Consider the following 16,963-nt stretch of genomic DNA (forward strand, 5'->3'; position numbering starts at 1 on the left):
AAGAAACAGCAACATAAGGTATGTGAAGAAAGAAGGAGGAAGGGAGGAAGGAAGGAAGGAAGGAAGGAAGGAAGGAAGGAAGGAAGGAAGGAAGGAAGGAAGGAAGGAAGGAAGGAGTCCGGGCATATCAGGAAGACTTTCCTGTGTGTGTGTGTGTGTGTGGACATTGAGTTTAGGCCCTGCAAGTATTTCCACAGTGGAGAGAGGCCAAAAGAGTGGCTGGGGAAACCCAGTCAGATGGTTCAGGGTATAAATAATAAAATTATTAAAATTATTAAAGGCCCCACAGGTCCGAGTCAAGCCGCAGTTCCATTTGACTTCATGACAGTGGTACCTCGGGTTAAAAACTTAATTCGTTCCAGAGGTCCGTTCTTAACCTGAAACTGTTCTTAACCTGAGGTACCACTTTAGCTAATGGGGCCTCCCGCTGCCGCCGCGCGATTTCTGTTCTCATCCTGAAGCAGAGTTCTTAACCCGAGGTACTATTTCTGGGTTAGCGGAGTCTGTAACCTGAAGCATCTGTAACCCGAGGTACCACTGTATTCTAAAGCTGCGGATTTCCATGGATACCCATATTGATGGGGGACACTTGGCTTAGTAGCAGTGCGTGTGAAAAGGATCTAGGGGTCTTGGTGGACCACTAGCTGAAGATGAGTCCACAGTGTGATGCAGCAGCAAAAAAGGCTAATGCTATTCTAGGCTGCATCAAAAGAAGTATAGTGCTCTATTCTGCCTTAGTCGGACTACACCTGGAATACCGTGGCGGACTCTCCTTCCTTGGAGGTTTATAAGCAGAGGTTGGATGGCCCTCAATCATGGATGCTTTAGCTGAGATTCCTGAATTGCAGGCGGTTGGACTGGATGACCTTTGGGGTCCCTTCCAACTCTAAGATTCTATGGTTCTATGATCCTCCTCCTCTCAATTCCCACGCAGACACATATCTCTACTTTGCAAGGAACTGTCCAGGAACTGTTCACATTATTTGGGGGGTGGGGTGGGTGTCCCCCTCCCCCGGTGGACCTTCTTGAAAAAGTCCACCAAGCGAAAGAGGAAGATCACCCGCCGCATTCCGAAGTCTGGAGCCGGGTAGCAAAGCAGTACGGTTTATTTTATTTTTAAAGGCCTTCGAAAGCCCGGCCTCCCATCCAATATGCCGCTGGAAGAGGATGAAACGGAATCAGATTAAACTGAAATTTTTTCGTCACAAACCGCTTCACGTCAGGGCTGGGGAACAGGGGGCGATCTCTTCCAAGTGCCTCACCGATGTATGCTCGGCGCTGCACAAAATAATTTGGCTGCTCCCCCTTGGACAGCCGCCGTCGGTTTTGCGGGCGATCCTGAAGCTAGCAAACTGAATGTCTCATCAACAGGGTGTGCATATTTGCACGCGAGAAATAATAATAATAATAATAATAATAATAATAATTATTATTATTATTATTATTATTATTATTATTATTATTATTATTATTATTATAACTTTTCGGTCTCTGTAACGCTAGTGGAATGTGGCATTTTGCGCTATTGATGTCCTTCCAATTAAATCGCCTCTTTATGTCGCTTTCTGACGGGGGATGTGTTGTAATCAAATGCAATTAACGAATTATTGCAAAGCATCCCAGCCAACGATTTTCAACCCATGACTTTCCTCTCCCTCCTCTCCAACAATCTCCGGCTGGATTGCCTTTGGAAACTCATTTCTATTTCTTATTTTATTTTATTTTTGGGGGTGGTGGGTTTATTTCAACTTTATTCATTTCTACCCAACGTTGTCCTTTCCGATGGGGGCGAGGTGGCCTGGCTGTATACAGGGAGCAGTCTGGAAGGAGGCAATCCGGACACCCTCTCTCGATTGTGTTCAAGAGTTGTCGCCCTTTGGTGGCTGCAGAAATCTGGAAAGGACTGAGAAGCTGCTGTGTGTGGGTCTCTGGCTGCCTCCTACTTTTGAGTTCCGCGGGGCCCTGTTCAAGCAGAGAGGAGATAAAAAGCCTCCAGTCCTTCTCTCGCCACCCTTGTCGCCCCCACAGAACTCCTTTTAACGAGCCAGCAAAGAATTAATACCCACAACCATCCCTCGACAGTTCTTTGCAAATACGTGCGCGTGTGCGTTGCTGCAAGACCTTCGACACCGGTGCAGCAGTTAGGTAATTTTAGACTCTGGACTTCATGGTCTTATTGTGGGTGGGGTGGGGGCCCCGCGTGCCCCCCCCCCGCTCTTTAGATGGCAATGTGCATCATGGTAGAACAACCCTGGCATATGGGCGCCCGCCCCCTCTCCTTCTCCGGACTCCTCCGCCGTAGCCCTGACCGGATTGCACCCCCGCGCCCCAATCCTACTTACAGCAAACACTCCATCCTATTCCTAGGCTCTTCCTGGAAAGGAATGCCTGCTCTGTTGAAACCAAAATGGGATTTAAACAAACAAACAAACCAAAACACAAGACAACACGACACTATCCAAATCTTGCGAACCTCAGGACAAAGTTTGGGCAGGGGAGCGGGGAGCGGGGAATTTTGGGAGTTGGGAAAGAGGACTGGGAAGAAGATCTGGACAATGAACAAACCAAGCAGGGAAATGGAGAAGGCTCCCACTTCACCTCGCTAGTGTGGGAGAGCGTTATCCCCAGCCTGGTAACGAGCCGTTTTCGGGGGTCGAAGATGCGCTTCTGAAATGGACCTGCTTTTTGGAACTGGCTCGGTCTTCTCCTGTCGCTGTGTTCAGAGCGAGCTGGCCAGCTCGGGAGAATTGACGTTCTCCCTGCTCCCAGTCTCTCTTTTCTCCCTCTCCGCCCCCCTCTCCCCTCCGCTGCTTTGCCCCCTTTGCCCCCTGGTCCAATAACTTTGGCAGAATCTCGCGGCCATTAATAAAATCAACTGGCCAGAAATGGGCACTGTCTGCTGTGTGTTGGGCGCCTTAAATAAACAGCCCGCTCTCCCTCGCTCTTTAAAATTCTCCATCCACTTCAGATGTCTAAAAAAGCAAGATCGCCGTGATTTTGTCACGGTTTGGTAAATTTACCCCTTTAAGAGGCTTTCATAAATCCCAGAACACACCTTCAGCCAGATTTGAATATAGATTTAGGTTTTAAAACCGGGTCGCTGGGAGAACACTGCTTTATCAAAAGAGAATTTCAGCCCTTTCCTTTAGCTTAGCTATACGGATGCCCAGACGACTCTTACAAAAATTAAATAAATTAAGGAGTGCAGGAGAGAGAAAAGGGAAAGAGAAAAGGGAAAGATTGGATCTGAAAAGGGGGGAGAAGGGGGAAGCGAGGGGGGACTTCTTAGTGTGTGGAATAGAATCTGCACAGGGTTTGGGGAGATCAGCGCCTGGTACCGGCAAGGTTGTTTTTTTTGCAACTGATGGAAAAGTTGGGGGAAAGTGCAGGTCTTCCTCATCTGGAAAAAAGTGGGTCGCGCTTTTTTTGTTTTAATGGGGGAAGAAAAAGCCAGCGTTTCCTCCTCTCTCCGCAAGTTTCTCTATTATTTTTTTCCTGGTCCAGTTGGGAATCTTTACAGCCCCAAAGCCGGGATCAGCTCGGGATAAGGCGCCGTGGAAACTTGGCTGTTTCAGCTCCTTCTAGGAGGCGAGAGAAAAGCTCACTCCTAGCGCGCAGTAAGTTACTTTTGCGAGTCTCTCTTTTAAGATCCGAATTCCTCCCCCCCACCCTCTCTCTTTCTCCCTACCCCCCCACCCATCTTACCCAGCCCCACCCCGGTTTGGACTTTTCAGCGCGCCTCCAAATGATGCCCCGGTCTTTGTTTTCTTTTATTGTAAGTTTAACTGACTTAACCTGTCAAGTGCTGCTCATATTGGCGAAAGAAAAAGTGGTCCAGTAGGAAGGTTTTTTTTCTTTCTTTTTTTTCGAGGAGGGCAGGAAGGTAACTCTCAAGCCAGCACCTCTAACACATAGCCGCCCCCACATTACCCCCCCCCCCAGACACAGGAGCCGTTTCCACCACCCGAGACCCCTTTCTGAGCGCACCCTCCTCCGAAAGGCATCTCGACCAGGTTTCCCTTCCGCGGTCCAGAGCTTCGCTCCGCACCTCGTCCTCTCAAACTCTCCCCAAACTTTCTTTGAAGATGAGCAGAGATTTTCTCACTTCTTCTTTTTAACCCTTGACTCTCTCGGTTTGCCTTCCGACCAGAGTAAATTGAGGTTAAGGTGGTGGAGAGAGAGAGAGGAGGCGGCGTCTAGTCAATTTCCCAGGAGATCTAGCCCAGCTTTAGCGCGCATCGAATGTTCTAATTTTATTTGTATTATTATTATTATTATTATTATTATTATTATTATTATTATTATTGCTATCTTCTGCAGGGAAAATGGGGGAGATGGGTGAATGGGGTCAGTGTGTGTGTGTGTGTGTGTGTTTGAGTGTTTGAATTCAGTGTGCCAAAGATGATGTCCAGATTTGCACGGATTTCCTCTTCCTAAGCATATGTGTGTTTTAGGATGCCCAGACGACTCTTACAAAAATTAAAGACTAGAGGCATTATTTAGATTCACACCGTCTCTTTTCCGGAGCGCCTGCTCCTAGCACTTCAGCCATGAACTCCGAAGCAACTGTGAAAGTTGTCGCGATCTTTCGCTTCGCTTTTAATATCAGAAAACCGCTTTGCGTTGGCCGAGGGCGCAAAGGTCTTCCCCGCAGAAGCACGTGCGCGCCTCGGATGCTCCAGGCACACTGGAGGGGAGTGTGCAAAACCTGTGAGGAGTAGCTGAGGCAAAGCAGTGACTGGCACACACACACACACACACACACACACCGCTGTTTCCCCTCCCCCAAACCCCCTCAGCCCAAGCGATGAGATGTGCGCTCATGCGCTCCTCGTCAAGTGCCCTTGTTTTTTAACTCGACCCGGCAAATCCTCAGCCCTCCTAAAACACCCCGCGATCCTAAGCACAGCAGATCGAAGTTCTCAGCCGTATCCTATTCTCCTGTTTCCTCTTGGGATCTGAGAGCAGCGCGCTTCGCTTCCAAGCCTGGTGCCTCGACGGGCGCCGCTCGGACCGAATTAAAGAAGTCCCTTTGGCTGGAGACGGGAGCGCGCCCCGCTGAGCGCATCCTTCCGCTGCACACCTCTGAAGTGAGATGTGGATCGGGCGGAGGCTGCGCGCGGGACTTGGAGGGGCGCGCGGGAGGTGGCAATTCCCCTTACGGTGGACTTTATTTTATTTTACCCGCCCCCGCCTCGCCTGAGTCCTCTGCCCGTCTGGCTCCGCGTAGTCACCGCCTTCAATAATCCAGTCTCCATATAAAACAACCATTACAGTCCAATATATTTGCGTGTGTTGGCAAACTTTATAGAAAAGAGAGGGAGAGGAAGCGGGTGGGGGGAGGGGAGAGAAGGATCTAACCAGCCCAAAGCAAGAGGGGGGGTGGGGGGGGGGAGGCTGTGAGGAAGAAGAAAAGGCTACCCCGGAGAGGCTTTTAAAGCAGTTCGAGACAATCTCTAATCTTTTTCGTTTGTAACCTCCCCCTCCCGGCCAAAACAGAACCTTTATTTCCACGTCTAAGAAAAGTTTCTTTATAAGGCGCGTCTCCCACAAACGCCCCCCCCAAAAAAACTTTCTCTCTCTATCCTTGAATTTATTTATTTTTCTAATTACAACCCATCATTTATTTGGAGAATCGATACCATATAATGCAGATGAGGAAGAGTTTTATCGGAGGGAAACAGAAAACTAAATGGGACGGGGGACAAAACTTTTTTGTAGCCTCTGCTTGATAGCATAGGGGAATGTTCGGTTTAGGTTTATTTTTATTTTTAATCTAACAAAACACTATTTTATAGAAGTAAACGAAGGAGGGAGAGCTGTTTGTAAAAAAACAACAACCCCAAAACAAAATGAATTTCTATATCTATATAATTAATTTTGCCTTTTTCTTTTTCTTTTTGCCAGAAGAGAGGTTTTATTTTTTTCTTCACCTTTTCCATCCGGGCTGCTATTCCGAGCTGACCTCTTGCCTATTTCCAAATCCTCTCCCAACCACCAACAAATGTAAATTATTTGAAACTCTCTCCCACCCCGTCGAAAATAATATTTGAATTGTAAAAGTCGAGAGGTGAATTTTGAATTAAATAATTACGACGCCGGCTCCCGGGGAAAAGCTAAATCTCTTTTCAACATATGTTCCTTCTCCTGTCCTTCAAGACCTGAAAATGGAAAAGAAAGCAAAGAGGAACGCTTAGGAGATGTCTTTCGAAGCTCCTTAAATCCCATGCGAAGAAATGTCTCGACTTTCAGGAGTTTTTCCTCCCTTTGCCATCACGCAGGGTCCGCTGCTTCCAGAACCCCAAGACTGGGAAGCGAGTACAGGATGCGGGCGAAGTCGGCCAAAAACGGAGTTTCCCCCCAAAATGCTTCAATCTGGAGTGGTTGAGCGAAAATCAAAACAACAACAACCTCTCCCCGAACCCCTAATGTGTAAATCTAGATCGATCTCCCCACCTCTCCATTTATCCCGAGTTCCTGCCTGATTAAACCGGTTTATTTGCTCTCCAAAGCTGAGCATTATCCAAAAGTGAGAGGCCATTTCAAAACTTGATCTCCGCGCTTTTAATGTATGCGAACTAAATCGGGGTTTGGGGAAGGAGAAGGGAGGGATCTATTTTATTTTATTTAAAAAAAGTTGACCCGAATAATTGCAGCTAAGAGTGGAGGAAAGTTGCTTTAAAAAAAAAAAAAATCATAATCGTCCTCTCGCCCAATTCTCTCGCACCTCACCCCCAACACCGGATCCGATCAGGTCGGTTAAATGACCATCGCTGTGAAATAGATGCAATGCAATATTCTGCATTTAATCTGAAGGGAGCAACATCGGCCATCCTCCCCGCCCCTCCGGCTTTCTGTACGAAATCCCAATTTATTTAAAAGCGTGGTGGTTTAATAATAATACGCAAGAAGAAGGCCCCGGTATTTAGTTCAGACAAGAATCCCCCCCCGCTTTAAAAAAAAAAAATCATCTCCCTCCCTCTAGGACTTTCTCGCTAATCACGTCTAATGAAAACGTAGGATTTCCCATTCTTTCGGAGTTGGGGGTTGTGCGTGTAGTTGGGGTGGGGGGGGGGGGAGAGAGAACAGTGAAAATATAATGTATTGTCATTAGTAGAATTGACTGTGGGGCTGAAGGCAGCTCTTAATTGAAAAAGGCAACCTGTTTTTAATGGTGCGGCGGAGGAGAAGATTACAGACTTTAGCCAAACACGGAGTCAATTAATAAGGGCTGGGCGGGGGGGGGGCATTAACCCTAATGCAGATACATCGGTGTCAGCCGTCGGGGGGGGGGGGGAGGCAGGGAAGCTCCTACCTGAGCCCTCGGGGAAGCGATGCACACCCCCCGCACTCTGCAATCCACGTCCACTCATTTTAAGCATATGGTCAACCCCCCCCCCAGACAATAAAAGGTTAGCAGGGTCCTTTTACTGTCTCGTTGCATTTCTCTTTCTTTCTTTCTTTCTTTCTTTCTTTCTTTCTTTCTTTCTTTCTTTCTTTCTTTCTTTCCTTCTTTCCTCCCCCCCCCCCTTGAGTGAGGTATAGCCCAAGGCGGGGATAAATTTGCTCTTTCCCTCAAAATTCATCCCAGACCCTAAAGGCTATCTCCTCCCCCCCCCCCCGCCCAGGAGGGTACATCAAACTCTGGGGTCAGGTTGGGGAGACATCTAGAGGGTTCTTTTGGAGTCCAAGGCAGGGAGGGCCCCGATCCCTCGTGCCCGGCTTTACTCTGAAGTAAGTCCCACTGGGTTCCACGGAGCTCTTTCCTAGGGCAGTGTAAATGATAAAGACTGTACTGCGGGCAAGGGGCGGCGGGGGGAAAACTTGCTTCAGAGTTTTGTATTGTTTTGCTCTTGCATTCAAACCTGCTTAGGATCGCGCTGCGCGTGCTTTAAATACACAGGGCATTTTCAATCAACAAGCAACGGGGAATGGTATCATACATTCTCCCAACGGCACCGACACACTGAGATCGCTCCACTGGGCAAAAGCAATGTGCCTTCTTAAGCCAAATATATAATAATAATAATAATAATAATAATAATAATAATAATAATAATAATTCCCACCTTTGCCGGAGTAAATATAACATCAGTCCCCTGAAACGTTCAGACAAGCGACTACGTGTATCGACATTTTTCACACCAGGGCTCCGTGCAAACTTTAGACCTCAGTTCTAAGCGCGCTTGCAGCAGGATCCTGTGTTGCGTTTGTTCTTGATGGAATAAGCCTCAAAGAAGCTGCGCGCCTTAGGATTGCAGGCTCAAGATCCCTTCAGAAAGGACTCCTTGCTATCCCATCAGCCGGAGTTTCCTTTTGGCTGCAATCCTATGCGCTCCGGGGCTGCGCAAAAATCCCCTCGACTTCAGCCACCAAAGGATGGGTGCGCGGGCAAAGCTTTCGTGTTGGGTCTTAAAGCGGGGTAGAGAAGAGGCAACGGGTGGATCTGAGGACAAATTTAGAAATGGCTCTTTCGACAAGGCGGTTCTGAAAAGCAGGAAAGGAGAAAACCTATAGAAAGCGGCAAAACTCTCTTTGCTGCTCCCGGGTCTGGACTGAACGTGGGTTAAACCAAACCGGATTTGGCACGCTCCGGATTCCCAACTCGGATTACAATAATTTGTGAGTAAGCCCCATTATAAATATTCCAGTAAAACAACCCCCCCCCCAATTTTCCCCCAGATAAAATGAGTATTGCAATCTGGGGCCTCCTTGGGGCAGAGACCTGCCTTGATAGTGAAAGAGAATGGACACACACGATTTAGGTTGGGGTCGCACATTTCTCACGAGAAGTCCCATCCTGTGGCGTTCCGAGATTTTGCTTTTACAAATGAGTTACACCTGTTATTTATTTTTTATTTATTTCACAACCCATTTTACCCCCCAAACTTTGCCCGACGCTTTTGGCACTAACACAGCAATGCAACTCATATTTCTGAGAGAATATCTAACTTCTTCCCTGGGGGGAGGAATAAAACACAAACCAATGACACCTCTGTTTCTGGACTCCAAAGGCGCTTTCAGAAGGGCACTTGATTTCAAATTTGTTTGGGGATGTTTTGAGCCGATCTGGATCCGGATCACTAGAAGTCGTCCCCCCCCCCCCAAAAAAAACCCCAGGCCTTGGGGTCCATTTATACTTCCCCATAAACCTCGCCGACGCCTTGCCATTTCGCCCTGTGGGTCTTTGCGGCTTCCACTGCGTGTTTATTAGAAACTTCAAGGCGACGAGGTGAGAATCAGTGAAAATCCGGGTCGAGTCAAATCGGCTTTGATACACTCCGGATTCCCCAGCCCAGCTAAGCCGAAACCGGGTAACATGCTAGACAGCAGACTTTCCCCGCCGCCCCCCATAGCAAGCCTTCCCTCTCCACCAAATTTTTAACATTTGCATATTACTGTAAATATGAGCTAATAGAGAAATAGAGGAACAATCCGGTTCAGTCCAATAGGGAGCAATTGACTTTTGACCATACATCTTGCCTGTGGGTTAGTCACGGGAGAGATTTGTGGGGAAGGTTATATAGAAATTGGGAAGGGGGGAGAGGAGAAGGGAGGGAGGGAGAAGCAGAGAGATCTGCTTTCATCCCCCTGCCACTATATAGGCTTATGAAAACTTATATCTAAAATAAAATGAACTTGCAGCGTCCGATTTTACTAAGAAGAAGGTAGGTAAGTTCAACGATGTTCCCGAGAACCTACCTTCTTCTTGAACTTACCTAAAAAAACAAAAAAATGATTCAAGAAGTTGTAAGAACTTAGTAAAATTGGGCACTGCAAGCTCATTTTATTTTAGATAGCTTATAAGTTTTCATGGCATTTTGTAAGTAGTTGTCTTATTCTCAAAAATTTGATAAATGGTGAAAAATGGTTTTTGAACAGGAATATTAATTGCGTGAATAATTGTTGCCTATGTGCTGTACGGGTTGCACAGTCATCATCAATGGCACAGGTTGTATTTCTTCAGCACTATATAGGGTTCTGGACACGTGTGGCGCTGTGAATTAAACCACAGAGCCTAGGGCTTGCTGATCAGAAGGTCGCCGATTCGAATCCCCATGACAGGGTGAGCTTCCGTTGCTCAGTCCCTGCTCCTGCCCACCTAGCAGTTCGAAAGCATGTCAAAGTGCAAGTAGATAAATAGGTACCACTCCGGTAGGAAGGTAAACGGCGTTTCCATGCGCTGCTCTGGTTCGCCAGAAGCGGCTTAGTCATGCTGGCCACATGACCCAGAAGCTGTAATAAAGCGAGATGAGCGCTGCAACCCCAGAGTCGGCCACTACTGGACCTAACAGTTAGGGGTCCCTTTACTCTTTATATAGGGTTAGGTTTGCTCATCCTTTGTTTAAAATAGGCCTCAAAAGTTAGGCACATGTTAAAAAACAATTCAAGCAAATGGAAACACCTTTAGGTCCCACTGGTTTTCATGCAACCTTGAGGTGCATTAATTGTTTTTTTGTTTTAAAAGGGGGAGGTTCTACTCTAAGTTGCTGTAAGGTGGGGATAGCCAACACCACACCCTTCAGATGCTCTGACCTTCACCCCCCCCCAAAAAAACCCATTAGTTTTGCTAGCTGTGGTCAATAAGAGTCCAACAAGAGCTGGAGAGTACAACATTGAACTACCCTTTCATTGCATAAATCAAGGTTAAAAGTAACAGATGAAGACTGCAGTGTGTCACCCGGCCTTCTGAGAAAGAGCAGGTGTGAACTGAGGGGATCAGTTTTGTTGCTCTTCATATGCCCAGTTCCTGTCACCCCACTTAAGCCCCATAGAGACGAGGGTGGCGTAGTGGTTAGCGTGGTGGACTAAGACCTGGGAGGCCCCTGACCATTAGGTCCAGTCGTGACCGACTCTGGGGTTGCGGCACTCATCTCGCTTTATTGGCCAAGGGAGCCAGCGTACAGCTTCCGGGTCATGTGGCCAGCATGACTAACCTGCTTCTGGCAAACCAGAGCAGCGCATAGAAACACTGTTTACCTTCCCACCGGAGTGGTACCTATTTATCTACTTGCACTTTGACGTGCTTTCAAACTGCTAAGTTGGCAGGAGCAGGGACCGAGCAACGAGAGCTCACCCCATTGCGGGGATTCGTGTTGAATGGTCACTTTAAAATGTGAAGGTTCATTATTGTTTCACAAGTTGTGTATGTCTTTAAGGGCCAGGGCAGACAACGAGACCCAGTCTTGCAGCTGTGAAACATAGCAGGTGCTGCTAAGTTGAGTTACCGTATTTTTTGCTCTATAAGACTCACTTTTTCCCTCCTAAAAAGTAAGGGGAAATGTGTGTGCGTCTTATGGAGCGAATGCAGGCTGCGCAGCTGTCCCAGAAGCCAGAACAGCAAGAGGGATTGCTGCTTTCACTGCGCAGCGATCCCTCTTGCTGTTCTGGCTTCTGAGATTCAGAATATTTTTTTTCTCCTCCAAAAACTTGTGGTCTGGTGCGTCTTATAGAGCGAAAAATACGGTAATTAAGCTGTGTCAGCAATTGGGTGTAGTATATAAGGAGCAGCACCTAGCTCTCTCCTCACCCTGGGGGATGGGTTGGGTCATGTTTGTTGTTGTTATCTTTATTGTAAAAGGAGTTTTTGTTTTGTTATTAAAACCTTGTTAAAGTTATTTTTTAGTTCCTTGTCATACATGGTCTCCCCAGCAAGCCCTCTGCAGCGCTACTAACCTGCAAATAGCCAACAATTCGAACCACCAACCTTCTGATCGGCAAGCCCTAGACTCTGTGATTTAACCCATAGCGCTACCCGCATCCCAAGACCTGGGAGACCGGGGTCTTAAACCCCGCTTGGCCCCGAAGCTCACTGGGTGCTGCCTCTCAGCCTAACCAACCTCACAGGGTTGTTGTGGAGATTAAACGAGGAGGGGGGGGGGAGAGATTTATGTGCACCACCTTGGAGAAAAAAAGTGGGAAACAGATGCAATCAAATACATGAATGAGTTATCCCTCTCTCTTAGATGCACACTCACCAGTTCCATTCCCCAACCAATATTATCTGAGGCAGATATTTTAAGGGGATTAGGAGAGAACTGGGAGGCATTAGCCATTTCTGGCCTTTCTTAAAAGTGCAACACACACACACACTCCAGGAGACTTCTACTTTTGCCTGTGGCACTTTATGGTCTAGAGGGGAGGGGAGAACCCTTCTGAGCCCCCAGATTTAATTTGAGGAATAGGGGAAAGGGAGGAAACCCCTTCCTGCAGATGTGAAAGGGATATCTCATGAGAAGCTCTCTTATTGGTTAGTCTAGCCCAGGGTTCCCAAACTTGCTGCTTTTGGACTACAACTCCCATCGCCCCTAGCTAGCAGGATCAGTGGTCAGGGGTGATGGGATTTGTAGTCCAAAATCAGCTGGAGCCCCAAATTCAGGAAACCTTGGTGTAGCCTGTTGCTACCTGTTCTGATGGGGAACTGGCTTTCAGGAAGATGCTCTCCCCGACCTGGGAACCTGAGATCCTGCTAACTATAGATGGTAGGATTTGAACACAGGACCTTCTGCAAGTGCAACAAGGGATCTCCCATTAAGCCATGGGAAGAGTCTCCATCAGGCAAGGCCTCCTTCCACCTGCCTTGCCCCACCCTCCAGTCTCTGCTTCTCAATTTGTATTGTATTATTTTATGCACTGTGGCTGTCTGTTGTTTTATTGACTGTAGTTTCGAAATTATTTATTGTAATTGTTAAGAGTGGGTTTCTGTTTAATTTTTATATGCTGATATTATTATTCTAGACTATTCTAATGATTGTTGAATGTTACTTTATTGGATGCAGATGCTTATTTTAAAGCTGTTTTATTATCACATTTTTGTATTGCATTAGATTGTTACAAGGTGCACATTCTTTGTTTCTTCAGCTTGTAAACCCCCTTGAGTATTGTAAGATAGAAAGGCGGTATACAAATTGAAAGTGATGATGATGATGGTGCAATTTCTTAAAAAAAAAAACCTCAACTTCATTCACCACTTCCAAGCTGATTACTTGAAGGCTACTAAGAGTTTGCCGCATGCCTGCTCTACAGCTGCCTCCGCCAACCTGGTTGGGGGAAACATCAGGAGAGCAGCAGGCTAGGAAAGGCTACTCTAAAGTCTTGGTTCTTAGGCTACAATTGCTTCTGTTTCTCCTCAGCCACAGCCCACACCCCTCTTGCTTTGTTTGGAACCATTTGGAGAAAAGCAATGACAAACCTAGACAGCATCTTAAAAAGCAGAGACATCACCTTGCCAACAAAGGTCCGCCTAGTTAAAGCTATGGTTTTCCCAGTAGTGATGTATGGAAGTGAGAGCTGGACCATCAAGAAGGCTGATCGCCAAAGAATCGATGCTTTTGAATTATGGTGCTGGAGGAGATGCTTGAGAGTCCCATGGACTGCAAGAAGACCAAACCTATCCATTCTGAAGGAAATCAGCCCTGAGTGGTCACTGGAAGGACAGATCGTGAAGCTGAGGCTCCAATACTTTGGCCACCTCATGAGAAGAGAAGGCTCCCTGGAAAAGACCCTGATGTTGGGAAAGATGGAGGGCACAAGGAGAAGGGGACGACAGAGGACAAGATGGTGGGACAGTGTTCTTGAAGCTACTAACATGAGTTTGACCCAACTGCGGGAGGCAGTGGAAGACAGGAGTGCCTGGCGTGCCCTGGTCCATGGGGTCACAAAGAGTCAGGCATGACTAAACAACAACAACAACATACCAGGGTTTCCTAAACTTGGGTCTCTAGCTGTTGTTGGGCTACAACTCCCATCATCCCTAGTTAGCAGGACCAGTGGTCGGGGATGATAGGAATTGTAGTCCACAAACCGCTGGAGGCCTAAGTTTGAGAAACCCTGGTTTATACAATCAGCAGAATCAAGCTGTCAAACTCTTCGTCGAACTGTACTATTTCAGGCTACATATATATTCACTCATTCAACCCATCCCCACCCCACTTTTCCAAGAAGTTCAAGTATACGGTTCTCCCCCTCTCATCCTCACACAACATCCTCACACAACAACCCTGTGAGGGAGGACAGGCTAAGAGCTGATGACTGGGCCACCCAGGAAGCAACATGTGGCTCCGAACTCTGGCCTCTGCTGCCCTGTGGTGTATGTCCAGCTATTCCTCCAGAAAATAAACATAGAAGCCTAGGAAGGCTGAAACCCTGTCCCTGACATGCTAGCTTTCTGGGGGCAGTCATTTCCTCCCACAGGAGAGTATTTACACCTCCTCCAAATTGCTGGGGTGTAAACAGTCTGGGAAAAGCATTCTGCCTGATACCGCTGTATACTGTATTTTTCGCTCCATAAGATGCACTTTTTTCCTCCTAAAAAGTAAGGGGAAATATCTGTGCGTCTTATGAAGCGAATGCGTGGTCCCTGGAGCCAAATTCACCATCAGATCACATAGCTTGTCCATGGCTACAGCCTGCACCAAAAAATCACACATCCACTGTTTCGTGGGGCCGCAATAGCACAAAAACGTGGTTACAAAGCACGGATCCACATGGATTCTCAGGATTTTTGCATTGGGGTACCCCAAACTCACCGTCAAATCACATGTCTGTGGCCACAGCATGAACCACAAAAATCATACATCCACTGTTTCGTTCAGAATATTTATTTTCTTGTTTTCCTCCTCTAAAAACTAGGTGCGTCTTGTATTCAGATGCGTCTTATGGAGCGAAAAATATTGCATATTAGAGTGGGGAATAAGACACATGAGAGGACCGACTGATATATAAGCATCCCTCAGGCATGTGGGTGTAGAAAGGCTGGTTCTACCTGCGTGATTTCAGATGGCAGAGGTTAGAGCATGAGCACAGCCAGGATTTTTATTAAAGGTAAAGGGACCCCTGCCCATTAGGTCCAGTCGTGGCCGACTCTGGGGTTGCGGCGCTCATCTCGCTTTATTGGCCGAAGGAGCCGACGTACAGCTTCCGGGTCATGTGGCCAGCATGACTAAGCCGCTTCTGGCGAACCAGAGCAGCACACGGAAACGTCGTTTACCTTCCCGCCAGAGTGGTACCTATTTATCTACTTGCACTTTGACGTGCTTTCGAACTGCTTGGTGGGCAGGAGCAGGGACTGAGCAACGGGAGCTCACCCCGTTGCAGGGATTCGAACCACCGACCTTCTGATTGGCAAGTCCTAGGCTCTGTGGTTTAACCCACAGCGTCACTTGTGTCCCATACATGATTTTTGCCAGGGGGGTGCAAAAAGATGTTGAGTTTTTTGGGAGATCACTGGTAAAAAAGGAACAGGGGCCACTAGGGGGCGCATTGGAAGATGGCTGACAATACCATCTCTCCGACCCACACGGGGTAATTAAGAGGCTGTTATGGGAGTAGGCAGCCTCCCTCGTTGCCCCAAGGAAATGGGGAACACTGCCCTTGCCTGCTGTGCCCATAAATCACCCCCTAATTCGAAAGAAGGGGGTGAGGGCCCTAGGCAGAATGCCCCCGTGTGGACCTCAGCTCTCCTGGACGCTGTCTCTGATCGCGCACTAGTTGCAGCAATTTGGAATAATTAATTACGAAAGAAGCAAATGCACATATTTCAAGTGAAGAAGGGGAGTGAAGTCTGCTAATTTAAGTGACCTCTGCGAAAGAAGACGACGGGTTGGAGAAACAGGAATATTTTATGATGAAGATACACCAAAGGCTGGGTATGTTGACAACGGGACTGAATGGGGGGGGACGGACCTTTTTTACTTTCCTTCTATGTGATTTACAAGAACCCCTCCTCATTAGAATCGTCGGTTGAACTGACCCAAGCAGGATGGTTAAGGTCTGTGTGGAGATAAACTTTAACCAAAAGTATGCTTTATGGAGATCGAGAAGCAATAAGAGCTTTTGGAATGGCGCAGCAATTAATTCGGAGTCACCATCTTGCCAAAGGATTTATAGCCGAGAGAAGGAACGGACTTGTTTTCAGACTGCATTCCTGGTGAATCTCCTCAGAGGTTTTGAGAAAGGAGGCAGATTGGTGAAGATTAATGACGCTAAGACTGTTTTGATGTATGGAAGTGATGTTACATGGAAAACGTCTGGAAATGGCTACTGGATAAAAAAAAATAATATCCACGCAGGATTACAAACTGTCTAACCAGCTTGTGGAGACTATCAGAGGTCACAAAGAGAAAGGAGAAATATATGAAAACAACAACAAGAGATGTGGAAAAACAAGAAGAAAGGACTGGATAGTACTGTGAACATCATAAGGTTAGATTTGTGGACATTAAAACAGCAGTAAGAAGTAGGAAGTTGATTGGATCCCCTTCAGAACTTGAAATATGGGTACCCCCAACAAAAATTTAAAATTCGGCTGTGTAATTTGGAATTTATGTAATTTGGTTTGATTTGATGTGATTGGTCGGTTAATAAAAAATTATTCTTAAAAAAAAAAAGGGAGCAGGCTTTTGTTGGGGGGTTGGGGCTGGAGACCCACTTTCTCCCAGATTTCTCTCTCACATTTTCTGTCATACTCTTTTCTCTCCTTCTGACACCCTTTTCCTCTCCATCTCTTTGCTCCACCCTTTCCCCTCTCTTTCTAACATTCCCTATTCCTCTCTTTCGGCCACCCCCCTCTCCCTCCCTCCCTCCCTCCCTTCCATCCCATCTCCCTTTTCCATATCCTGTTCTCTCTCTTTCTCTTCCTCCATGCCCCGGGAGCTGAGCCTGAACCAATAATGTGCCCGAGGCCTTTTGAAATTAGGCTGAGGACTATTACGTTTTGCCAACCCCTTGATAAGAGCCCCTGGAGCAGGCAAACTCGGCCCTCCAGATGCTTTGGGACTACAACTCCCATCATCCCTAGCTAACAAGACCAGTGGTCAGGGATGATGGGAGTTGTAGTACCAAAAATACATCTAGAGGGCTGAGTTTGCCTATACCTCCCCTGGAGAGATCAGAACACACATCACCCCTTTAATGTAAGAGCCACCCTGAATATGCTTCAATACCAGAGAATCACAAAAACACC

The sequence above is a fragment of the Podarcis tiliguerta genome (genome assembly GCF_965153285.1).
Source record: "Podarcis tiliguerta genome assembly, chromosome: 1".
NCBI lineage: Eukaryota > Metazoa > Chordata > Lepidosauria > Squamata > Lacertidae > Podarcis > Podarcis tiliguerta.